The sequence below is a fragment of the Vipera berus genome, assembly GCF_964194415.1.
Source record: "Vipera berus genome assembly, chromosome: Z".
Taxonomy (NCBI): domain Eukaryota; kingdom Metazoa; phylum Chordata; class Lepidosauria; order Squamata; family Viperidae; genus Vipera; species Vipera berus.
Window position 1 is genome coordinate 40,731,947 of NC_138205.1, and position 13,479 is coordinate 40,745,425.

Sequence of the window (13,479 nt, forward strand, 5' to 3'; positions counted from 1 at the left end):
GGAGTATTGGGAGACTCCCATCACAACTCGCGCGGCTGCATTCTGCACCAGCTGAAGCCTCCAAGTGATCCTCAGGGGCAGCCCCATGTAGAGAGCATTGCAGTAGTCTAGCCAGGAGGTCACGAGTGCATGGGTGACTGTGCGTAGCACATCTCGGTCCAGATAGGGCCATAACTGGCGCACCAGGCGAACCTGGGCAAAAGTCCCCCTGGCCACAGCTCCTATATGATCTTCCAAACTGAGCTGTGAATCCAGGAGGACACCCAGGTTGCGGGCCCTATCAACAGGGGGTAACACCTCACCCCCCATAGTTAACGATGGAAAAGATTGGTTAGTCTGAGATGCCGGTATGCACAGCCACTCAGTCTTGGCAGGATTGAGAGGAAGCCTGTTTCTCCCCATCCAAACCCGGACCGCTTCCAGGCAACGGGACATCACGTCGAGGGCATCACTGGGTTGGTTCGGGGTGGAAAGAAAAAGCTGGGTATCATCAGCATACTGATGATACCCCACCCCGAAACTACGAATGAGCTCACCCAACGGCCTCATATAGATATTGAACAAGAGGGGAGAGAGGACCGATCCCTGAGGAACTCCACAAACGAGAGGCCTCGAGGCAGACCTCTGCCATCCCGTCAACACCGACTGCGAGCGGCCCAGGAGGTAGGAGGAGAACCACTGCAAAACAGTGCCTCCCACTCCCAACCCCCTGAGACGTCGCAGTAGGATACCGTGGTCGATGGTATCAAAAGCTGCTGAGAGGTCTAATAGGACTAGGACAGAGGAACAACCCATGTCCCGAGCCCGGCAGAGATCATTCACCAGCGCAACCAATGCCGTCTCCGTGCTGTACCCGGTCCTGAAGCCCGATTGGTATGGGTCCAGATAATCAGTTTCTCCAGGAACAGAGGGAGCTGAAGTGCCACCATGCTCTCAACCACCTTTGCAAGAAAGCGAAGGTTGGAGACCGGATGATAGTTGTTCAAAATAGCTGGGTTCCAGGGTAGGCTTCTTGAGGAGGGGCCTTACCACCGCCTCCTTCAAGGCGGCAGGGAAGGTACCCTCCCTCAAAGAAGCAGTTATTACTGCCTGGAACCAGCCTCATGTCTCCTCCCGGGCTGCATATACCAGCCAGGAGGGGCACGGGTCTAATAAACACGTGGCGGAACTCAGTCTAATGTTCCAGCACCTGTAATAATCTTTTTCCAGATGGGTCTTCCAGAATGAAAACTAAATCATCTGCATAAGCCTGTAATTTAAATGTCTCTTTTCTGATTTCTAATCCTTTAATCAGCTTATCTTTTTGGATTATTCTTGTGAGTGCTTCTAAGGAAAGGATGAATAATAAAGGAGATAGTGGACAGCCTTGTCTTGTACCTTTTTGTATTTGAATGCTATTTGTTAATTCTCCGTTTATGATTACTTTTGCCTCTTGTTTGGAATAGATTGCTTTAAACATATAAGTTCCCCCGTCTCCTTTTCACCACTATCTGACAGGGGAGGTGATTTCCCCTTTCGCTCTGGGGCTTCTCCTCTTTTTTTCTGTTCTTTGAAATTCTCTGGAGAGATTTTGCAATCCGGAACACTTACAAGAGTTCGCTGAGTGTTTCCTCTGCCAGGTTAGTTGAATCGCTGTCCCGCTGAGTCATTGCTATTTCTGACAGCTGTCATTTCTTCACAGCCACCATGATGGGCCGTCTCCTTCACCCGGCTCTCTCCTAGGCTTTCCTGCTTTCTGCAGCTAGGACTGCCGTCCTGAACTGCTCAGCTGGGCACCTCCGCTGCTGATCTCCCTCCGAGAGATCTGGGGCTTTTAAAAAACCCACCGGGAACAGAGAAAAGGCTATGAGATCGGCACACTCATTCGGAGCGGCGTCTCAACACAGCCATTCCGTTTGACAGCTCCCTAGAGATCAAAAATAAGACTGAAATAGAGTATTATGAAATTTGGCAAAATTTGTACGATTGGTTAGAGATAAGGAGGATCACTGAGATGACTATTGTTTGATTAGTTGATAACGTAAGGACTTCTTATTAGCACCTATATCAGGACACAACTGAAAGATATGTAAATATAACGCTGACGACTGAAAGAGAGTTTACCACAAAATTTACAGATGTTATATGTACAGTTTGTTATGCTCTGTCCTGTCATAGAATGTATTTTAAGTTTTTGTTTTTTCTTTTTGTAACATAAGATAATATTAATAGTAGTGTTGTAGCCAGGGAAATTGAATCATGTCCACTTTTGTATTTAAATGTACATTTAATAAAATTTTCTAATTAAAAAAAAGAGCATTTCCTTTACGTATAGAAGTGAAATGACTGTTGGGAAGTGAAATGCTTATAAAACAGTATGAAATTTGTACTATTAGTTCTTACAGATTCAAAATTTATTTTTCAAAGAATATATTTATATATATTCTGAAATAGCAAGTTTTTCATTACAAAACCTTCCTTTTTCTGAATTATCACATATTCTGTCAACATATTCTAAATAATAAAATATTTCATTAAAAATATATTTGAGAAACATTGCTGTAGAAGAAACTGACAATCTTTTATACATTTACGTAGAATGTAGTCCCAATGAATTTAGTGAAGCTTACTCTTGACTGAACAGCTAGAGATATATGACTGAGGGGTCTTTGGTGCTCTCTTTGCTTTCTTGCAGACATTTAATTATCCAACTAGGTAACATTATCAGTGTTAGAGGGAAATGGGCTTGATCATTTTATATACAAATATTTTGCCCTTTCAGTTTTAGTGGGAGTATTCTTGGTGTTTCCTTGATTAGGCTGTTTACTGTTTGATTGTTTATCTGAGTGGTAGTTCCTTGATTGGGATATTGGGATATTATATTGTTGGTCTAATATTAATCTTGTTATTAATCTGGATGTTAATTGCTGGCAAGGAGATATTGTGGTCTATCGCTAAAAACTGGTAGAGATGGCTTTGCTCTCACTCGTCTTATTTCTGTCTCATTTTGGCTTCAATAGTTCTCAACTTGCTACCACAATTAAGCCCAGAATTTCCATTGCTAAGCAAAGCAATTATTAAGAGAGTCACATCCAATTTTATGACCCTTTTTTATCAGAATTGTTAGGTGAATCATTGCAGTTGTTGTGAATCACATGGTCATTAAGTAAATCCAAGCTTTCCCCATTGACTTTGCTTGTCAGGAACCAGCTGGAAAGATTGCAAACAACAATCGTATGAGCTCAGGATGCTGAAACCATTATAAATGCATGCTGATTGCCAAGCATCCGAATTTTGATCACATGACTAGCATGTTGTGACAGTCATAAATTCAAGGACTGGTTGTAAGTCACTTTTTTTCAATGGCACTGTAATTTTGAACACTCACTAAACAAATGGTTGTAAGTTGAGGGCTGTCTATGTCTTGTACAACCAAGCAGGTAAAATAGGGTAAGCTATACAGAGGTTAGCGCACCCTTACTTCAACAATTGCTCTACCAGAGATGTTGATCTGTTGCATATCTACCAGTAAAAAAAGTCAAGATGGGGATTTGTTACTATGTATTACAAGAGCTGGCTGAACTCAGAGGGAAGTTGCCCTCTCTCACTGGTTTTAGAGTTTGGCATCAGCCAAGATTCCAGAGAAAGGCAGGAGAGGAAAGGTCTGAAACACAGGCAGCCATCAGGGGCATTGCTCCACAAGTTGCCAGTTATAATACCCTATTTCTGAAGTTAGGTTCATGGAAGAAGTTGGGATTGTTGTTATTGTGCCGTCTGTGCCTGAACTGCTGGAGGCCATCTCAGGGTTGGCTGTAATGTTTCCCAGATTCATGACCCAATTGAGTTTTTGTGGCTGTGAGGATCTGGGTAGGGAACAACAGACTGAACTCTGGGAAGATGAAGTGGCTGTGAGTAGGGCATGCTTCTGCATCCAGGAGCTTGGCATCTTGGATAGGCTTGCACCAACCCAGATGGACCTGGTGGGTATTCTGGGGTTCTTGGAATCATGACTCCTACTTGAAGAACAGGTGGCAGTTATGTCTAGGAGGGCCATTGCTCAATTATGTGTTGTGCACTAGTTGACCCCTTGGATAGGGAGGCTGTCTATTTGGTCATTCATGCCCAGGCCATCTCCTGCTTGGACAATTGCAATGCACTATATGGTGCTGACCTTAAAAAGTATTCGGAAGCTTCAGCTGATACAGAATGCGACTGCACAGGAACTCTGGTACATGTAAATCTCTTCTGTGTGAGCTGTGTTGGGTGCCAGTCTGCTTCCCAGACTGGTTATGACCTTTAAAGCCCTACATGGCATGGGACCAGGTTACCTATAGAACTGTCTTCATCCCTATACATTAGCCCATCCCACCCAATCAGGCAAGAAAGATATGGTGGAAATCCATTTGGTCAAAAAAATTCCAACTGGTGGGGTCTGGAAAAGGAGACCTCTCTACTGTTGTCCCCAACCTGTGGGACACTTCAACAGAGCTGAAATGGGCCCCCACTGCCTTGGCCTTCTGTAAAAGGTAAAAATATAGTTCTGCAACCTTGCTTGGGGAACACAAAGAGGCATGCAGCTGTGGGGCTGGTTAGTGCCCTGGAAAGTCCCCCTCTGCTTTTAATTAATTTTTAACATTCCTTGTTTCTTTTAAATTGTATATATTTTTATGATTTTAATATTTTACTGCATAGCACCCTCTCTGATAGAGAGATGAGTAGTTCTTAAACATAATAAACTACAATTCACCTGTTTTATGTGTGATACATTATAAACAAATCACACTGAAAGATACAATTTGAATTAAAATGTATACATACAATAAGAGTAGAATTAAAAATATTTCTAACTTGCTTTCTTGATCTTGCCCAGTTCTGTGGTGTTTAATATCTCACTTTGAAGTCACTCTGAATTATTGTTTGCTGTTTATTAACGGTGGAAGAATTGCCATTCAGTTAGTGCACGTGGCTGGGATATGTTCCAAAATAATTGCTCTCTAGGCATTGGGTTTAAGAAATGCTTGCCACTAGAACACTTCATTCATTTGTTCATTTGTTTGTTTGTTCAAATTTATTAACTGCCCAACTCCAATGGTGGGAAAAGTATACAATTCATAAAAAGTTAAAAGAAAAAATACTGCCCAAACACAAATAAAACAAATAGGACTCCCAGAAGTACCATAATGCATGAATACACCAACCCCATTATTACATCAAAACTGCTAATCATCTATTATTTGTACTAGGCTATATTCTGTATCACGAGTACAGTAGAGCCACTGTTTCTTTCAGCAACTGATTTTTCGTGGTTGATAGAATGCATATAAAGCAGGTTCATTGTTCTTCCTCCAGAGGGAGCCAATCCCTCAAAAGTCATAATGAAGTTCTGTAAGTATGATTTCATGTTTAGTTAGGTTTATTCCAAACCATGGATAATAGCTATTTTGACCCATAGGTCAAATATTTTTGTAGTGCGTGACTTGTTAGCACTTACTGTGACTTTTTAATTTAAATATATAAAATATATAAAAATTTGGGAACCGATGTTTGATTGGGAGGGGAGGTATTTGACCCCTCACATCAATCTCCTATAGAACTTGAAGGATTTGGTTTTATTTTTAAAGGAAGAAAGTAATGCTGCAGGTAGAGTGGTTTGCAGCCATTCTAGCCATCCTGAATCTCATTGATAGAAAACCAAAGGAGTTATGCAATGAAAATAAATTGAAATTGTTATGTATAAATGTGAAAAGACACTATTAAAGACCAAGAAGCAGAAGAAAGCAAACTGCATGTTAGAATCAACTAAAAAAAATGCTAAGAAGAGAAGAGAAGCCAAAATCAAGAAAGACAAACATTTCAGAAGGAAATTTCACAAAGCATTTCAGAAGTAATTAAAAGAGACAGGAAATAGTATTACGTATACTTACTTAACATTAGGCAGATTGACCAGCACAGAAACAGTATTATAGCATCTGTAAAGAACTAACGAAGAAAACAGTCATTGGGTGGGGGGAGGGAGGAGAGGGGAGGACAAAGAAAATATGTAAAAAAAATATCTCCAAACACAGAAGGAGGTTTCAACTCAAATTGGTGTGTTACAATTTACAGGATGGATAGCTAGGAACTGATTCAGAAAGAATCAGAGTGGACGGTATATACTGAAATCCAGGTATCAAGAGAAAGAGGAAGTTAGATTTCCATTCAGGCCATTACCAAATCAGAAAGTTACACGATTTAATTTAATTTAATTAATTTTATTTTATTAGATTTGTATACCGCCCTTTCCCGAAGGACTCAGGGCAGTTTACAGGGTATTTAAAATCAAGCAGTACAAAATACAAAAGTTAAAAAACAATTTAAAAAGATTAAAGATTTGGTGTAATTTCTACAGAAATATAGAAGAATCATTAGAGATTATAATCAAACAATGCTAGAAAATCTGAAGAATGATTAGTCAACAATATCAAATAAAAGGGACTGAACAGATGATGCAAACTGTTGCACAATATTTTTAATTTTACATGATAGTAAAACAATATTTAGGATCTTCAATGCAGATTAGAGTACAAAGAAGTTAAGTCAATGTTTCTTTCATTGACTACAGAAAGGCCCCAATAAAGAACAGAATGTAATATATTGGGCTTTGTCTTGTTGGAAGGTTGCTTAAGCAGGGAAGCTGGCTAACAGCTCCCATCTCCTCAGACAACCCGTCTCCAGCGCCACCATTGGCTGCCTCTAGGGTGGCAATAGGTTGCTTTAAACCTATTGGCTGCCACCTAGAGGCCCGGGTATAAATTGCTGCATTCGCAGCCCTGTTTCTCAGATCAGATCCTGCAAGCAATAAACAATGATCTTTGCTGAACTCACTTGCCTCGTCTTGTCATTGAAGCAACGAACCTAGTATCTAACACTAGCAACGAGGATGGGATCCTGCTCCTCCAACTGAGCTGAAGAGTCACTAGGGGAGAGACTGAGCACACCTGGTGGGAAAAGCAATTTCCCCCCCCCTTACGGTCGGCTAGCACAGCCACGCTAATGACCACACGGCCAAAGGACCAGTCCCTGGGCAATGGAGGAGCAGGATGCGAAGACAGCGAGCTCCAGCCACAAAGACCTGCAGAAATGGCCAAGATCGGAAAGCTGGAAGAATTCAACATAACTCACCCAGAGAGGTGGTCCTCGTACCTGTCCAGGGTCGAGAATTACCTTCGAATGAACCAGGTTGCCGAAGATGGCCTGAAGGTCGCCACGCTCTTATGTGTGTGCGGCCCAGCAATGTTTGACATAGCAGAGAACCTGTTTGTGCCAACACCATTGGAGTCTGTAACATTCACGGACTTGAAGAAGCTCGGAGACTGCAGTATGCAGCCTAGGTGGGAGGATAATTCATGTTGCCTTGTGAAGTAAGCCTGGAATTCTGTGCCAGGGCTGATGGCCTGCCACCCTGATGTGACCCATGCCAATACCCTACTGAGGGTTTTGTCGTTGCTTGTTGCTGCAGTAATATCTTTTGCTGACAGGGGGCACTCTGGTAGTTCCTGGATAGCTAGGATGTGGCCTGCTGGGGCTGGGCCTGGGTCTGTGCTGGGTATAGGCAGTCTGCTTAGCCCATCTGCATGGCACATTTGCTTCCCTGGTTTATAGACCAGCTTAAACAAGTAGGCAGATAAGAATGTGGTCCACCTCAGCATCCTGGGAGACAGGATTTGAGGGGTCTGCCTGTCCCATGTAAACAGACCTAACAGGGGCTTGTGGTCAGTGAAAATTGTGAATGGGCGGCCGTATAGGTAGTCATGGAATTTTTTTACGGTGGCCACGATTGCTAGTGCCTCTTTATCAATCTGTGCGTAGTTGTGTTCTGCCCTTGAGAGAGTCCTGGAGTAATAAGCGACAGGTGATTGTGCCCCGTTCTTTTGCAGGTGGCTCAGAACTGCTCCAATTCCATATGGGGAGGCATCGCAAGTTACGCACAGGGGTTTGTTTTCCTTATAATGGGTGATTGTGGAATTGTTGGAAAGTAATTGTTTAAGTTGTTTAAAGCTGTTCTCGTGGACTGTGGTCCAATGCCATGGGGCTCCTTTGTCCAGCAATCTGTGAAGTGGCTCTGTGATTGTTGCCTTTTTGGGGAGGAAGGGATGATAAAAATTCAGGAGCCCTAGGAAGGCTTGAAGCTCTGTTTTGTTCTTGGGGGCTGGGGCAGCTTTGATGGCTAGAATTTTTGAATCGGTGGGGTAGATTCCCTGAGCGTCTATTTTGTAACCTAAAAATTCAGTGGAAGGCACCCCTATGGAGCATTTTTCCCGTTTTAGCTTAAGACCAGTGGTGCGGAATCTGCTTAGCACCTCCTGCAGTCTTTCAGCTAAAACATCTTCGGTTTCCCCTGCGATTAATACATCATCGAAATAGGGGCAAACCCCAGGGATTCCCTTAAGCGTTTTTTCCATGACTTCCTGGAATATGCCAGGAGCCACTGAGATGCCAAATTGCGGGTGGGTTACTTTAAAAGCCCCGTGGTGAGTTACAATTGTTTGGGCGTCCGCCGTTTCCTTGGTGACTGGGAGCTGAAGGAACGCATGCGCCAGATCAAGCTTGGCAAAGATGGTGCCTGACTTGATTTTGGAGAGGACGTCCTTAACAGCGGGGACCGGGTAAGCGTGGGGGTTTAATACGCGGTTGAGGGTTGCCTTGTAGTCAGTGCAGACCCTCACCTCTCCATTTGGCTTATTTGGGGTAACTATAGGGGTTTCCCAGGTTCCCCCATCCGTGGGTTCTAACACCCCTAGTTTAATCAGCAGGTCCAGTTCGCTCTCAATGCTCCCTTTGAGAGTGAAAGAAACCCTCCTGGCCTTGATCCTGACAGGTAAGACCTAAGGTTTTAGTTTTAGGTCTATTGGGGGGCCAGTGTATTTGCCTAAAGAGCCGTCAAACACATCTGCAAATTGTTTGCAGACGGCTTTGAGGGCTCGGGTTTGTGTAAGGTTTGTGCCTTCTAATCCAGGGGTGTCAAACTCAATTTCATTGAGGGCCGCATCAGCATTGCGGTTGCCCTCAGGGGGCCGGGTGGGTGTGGCCAGGGTGGGCGTGGCCTACTGGGTGGGCGTGGCTAGAGTGTGTGTGGCCTACTGAGTGGGCGTGGCCAGCTCTACATCGTTCGCATCAAGGGTGCCTATGGGGGCCTGGGCAGGAGTGGGACAGATCTGAAGGTCTCTGGCAGGAGCAGGGTCTCTGGGCCAGGGCCAAGGCAGTGGGGGCCGGTCCCTCACTGTTTCCAGGATGGCTTCGCGGGCCACATGAAACCATTTCGCGGGCCGGATCCGGCCCCCGGGCCTTGTGTTTGACATGTCTGTTCTAATCGAATTCCTAGGGCTTCAAACCAGTCGAGGCCAATGAGACTGGCCTGTGTCCCTTTGGTGACCTGGGCAGTGAGTTCCCCACAGAACTTTTTGAATTCTACCCTAAGATTGGTTTGCCCCCTTAGCTTTATGGGAGCCCCTTGGAAATCGGCGAGCAAGATTCGGGAAGGTTGAAGGGGAATTTGACGCTTGCTGTGGCTGTTAATTCCCTGGAGGGTGTCCCATGAAATAATGGAGACTGAGGACCCTGAGTCCACCTCCATTTCTCAGGGGACCCCTTGCAATCTGACCCAAATTTTTACTTTTGGCCTTAAATGGTGGATGTCTAGGGAACCCTGGTCTGAGAGGACAATTAGAACTTAGGGCCAGGGGAACTCCTTGGGCTGGGGCGGTGGTTTTGTCCTACCTGGTGGGATGCCTCTAATTCGTGGAGGTTCTCCCGGTTCTGGCTGCGACAAACGGTGCGGATGTGTCCAGTCTTCCCGCATCTGTGACACTTGGCATTTCTGAAATGGCACGTGGCTCTGGCGTGGGACCCACCACAGCTGGCACACCTTGACCTTGCGCTGGGGGGGGTTGAGGTTTTTGTTTGCGGCCCCAGGTCTGTCTGGCCTTCTGTTTCCATCGTGACGTGTTTGGGGCTTGTTGAACCATGGGAGGATGGCGTCGACTCCGGTGTCGTCCTCAGGATCCCTGTTGTCATGTTCTTTTATGCTGTCTTGGTGGACCGATCCGTTGGGGCCGCGGCCAGGCGAGGACAAGTCTTCTCGGTGACTGTCCTCATACACCATGATCTCCAGAGTGACTTCAGCAAGGTCCATTGTTGGTTTAGCCACTATCTTCCACTGCAACCATTTGTTCCGCAGCCCAGCTATTATTTGGTTGCGAATCCGGTCCTCTAGGTCGGGAAACTGGCATCTACGGGCGGTATGACGCACCCCCACGATGAAGGCGGTAGCTGACTCACCCGGTTGCTGACATCGGCGGGCAAAGTTTAACTCCCAGTATAACTCTGACCGCCTAGGCATGAAATGTTTGCTGAGGCGCTCAGTCAGTTCTGCGTAAGGTACGGTGGCGACCGGGTCTGGGCTGCAGAGTCCAACAGCAATGGTGTAGACCACTGGTCCGCTGAGGCATAGCAATGCCGCGGCCTTAAGGCGGTCTTCGGTGATCTTATTCACTAGGAGGTAGCCTTCAACCTGCCCCCAGTGTGACTCCCAGCCTTCCGGTTGCCTGATGTCAAACTCCCCAATGTGACTGAGATTAGCCATGCTGTCTGGGTCCGTGGTTAAGCTTTGAGAGAAGTGAAGGGTTCCTTTTCCCAGCCAGTGACTTCAGCGAGTGACTACAGCGGCTGGCGGAATCGGTTTTCCTTCCTTGGCTCGTGACTTAGCTCAGTGACTTAGCTCTGAAGTGACCTCGTATCCCACCTTCATCGCCAGGTGAAAAGTCCAGCGTGTAAGGATCACTAGAGACAGCTGGCTTGGTTCATGAAGCATTTATTCGGGGGAACACCGGACAGCTGACAGCAGGAAGGAATCCTCCTTTTATACAGGTCCTGTCAAACTTTCGCCCAATCCCCGTGGCGCGTTCTCCCGCCACTGTTGCGGTGGCCAATCGGCTGCTGGCAGGTTTGACAGCTCCATGTAACTGCGCCTGCGTGACTCGGCTGGTAGTTTTGACAGCTGTCAACTGTCAGCCGGCTGTCGCGCATACGCGATTGGCAGGCAGCAGCTTTTGACAGCTGTCAGCTGTCGGCCGGCCGCCGCGCATGCGCGATTGGCTGGCGGCAGCCTTTGACAGCTGTTAGCTGTCAAACGGCTGCCGCGGTGCCTGAATCTTATTGGTTTACCTCACGGTTTATAATGCTTAACTATAATGTAATGATAACAGTAATAATATATAACACAAAGCTTCCAGACTGCTCCTACTAATTTGAAGATTGTATTTAATCTAATCCATCTATGTATGTTCCTGGGGTTTCTACTTCAGGGTGAAGCTTCTGGCAAGATGGAGTGGTTTCCCTTCTCACAACCACTTTTTTCCAAGTGTCCCCCAATAATAATCAGATGTCCATTAGTCTTATTGTGTCTCTGGCACCCTAGTTTTTTTCTGACCAGAGAGCCAACTGGAAAAGAGAGCCAAAGATTCCGTTTTTTCAGTCCAGCTTCCTTGGTCAGAATAAAAAGATGTCATTGCCCAACCCAAAGAATAAGCCATGCAAATATGTTTGTGGGAAAAATTTTGATTGCTTTTTAAAAATAATGCAGATAGAAAGAACAGAAATATACAGATATATAGAAAGAAGAAGGAAGCCACCAACCATATAGAGTTCCAAGATTATCTTTCATTTTGAAAGAAGGCTTCTCATTTGGCATAAATATGATTTTCTCCTATGAGATTTGGTTTCAGACTTCAGATGATTTCTGCCTTTTTCTCTCCTCTGTCTCAAACTTGCTTTTATCATTATTATTAACATATTTTAACTGAACCATGATCTGTCAGCTAAATTGTCTGGATTTACATAATGCAGGGGTGTTAAACTGCCGGCCTGTGGGCCAGATACGTCACCCCCATTGCCAGCAATGGCAAATACATCCCGATACGTTGCACGTCATGTGACACTGTGAGTTTGACATGTCTGGCATAATGCATCAGATTGTTAATGACCAAGTAACCAATCATATTTTATCCCAGCAAACAGCTGTGCACTTACATGATACAAAAAAACCTTGTAAGGACTATGTCTGCCATATGCTTAAAATCTTGTTGAACCACCCTTCCTATAGCTATCAGCCTAAAGTTGTCTTTAGCCACTCCAGTTATAATATTTTCCCTCTTCCCTTTTTTAAAATTTTTTTTATTGCTTTTATATAAACATATATTTAAACAAAAAAAAACATATAAAAAACAAGACATGACATAAACAATACAATCAACAACAAAAATACAAAAAGAATACTTAACTTCCATTATTCCTAATCTTTCTAATCATTTTCGGGTGACTTCCTCGAATCCCCCCTATCTGCGTTTCTTCGTTAATCCTCATTAGCAATTTCTATTTCATAATTTTAAATCGTATTTAATATCTACCTATATTTAATTTCTTATCATTTAACAATCATTATTTCATATTATCCTTAATGCTAAACATTAAATTCTAAAACTACAACCTATAAACACCTCCAAGTCCATTTCAAACTAGTTGGTATAGCAATATTTCTTCAAATAATCCTTGAATTTTTTCCAGTCTTCTTCCACCGACTCTTCTCCCTGGTCACGGATTTTCCCTGTCAGTTCGGCAAGTTCCATATAGTCCATCATTTTCATCTGCCATTCTTCCACCGTTGGTATTTCTTGTGTCTTCCAATTCTTATCTATCAAAATTCTCGCCGCTGTTGTGGCATACAGAAAGAAAGTAACATCTTTTTTGGGAATTTCTTTTCCGACTATACCCAATAAGAAGGCTTCTGGTTTCCCTCTTCCCTTGACACCATTTTTTCCATGAAGACAATCTAGCAATCAGTTATGTGGCCAGAGGCGGGATTTGTCCATCTCATATTATCCACTCAAGGCTACTGCAGTTCTTAAGATTCTCTCTCCTTACATTGATCTTCATACTATTTTGGCTTGAATCATAGGAGAGACTAGACACCTTATCAGATCTTATGCAGGCAACTTCTAAGCTACCTTAATCCTTTTTTGAAACAGTATTGGATCTTGTAAAACAGTACTAGCCCTCTCTTTATTACTGTCAGTTTATTCTGTGTCCCTCTATCATGCCTGCCATCTATTCAAAAAATAGCAGGTTCTGTGCTGTTCTAGAAAAGCATTAGACCCATGTTCAGAGAAACCCACATTGAGAGATTACAGGTATGCAATTTTTCCACACCTAAAACTTTGCATGCCATCGCAAACACCTGTCTACATTCATCCAACCTTGCTCCATTCCACTAATTGTTATTTTCTTACGCACAGCCAATGCCTGGTTAGAAGGGAAACTAAGCTGGGGAAATCTACTTTTCTTAACTTGCCCCTTATTAAAACAGTAAGAACAGTACTAATCACCAGCCTCATTAATATAGCAGGATAGAATTTGTTAATTGAAGCCACAAATTTTATGCTACTGTATTTTCCTACCAACTCAAGG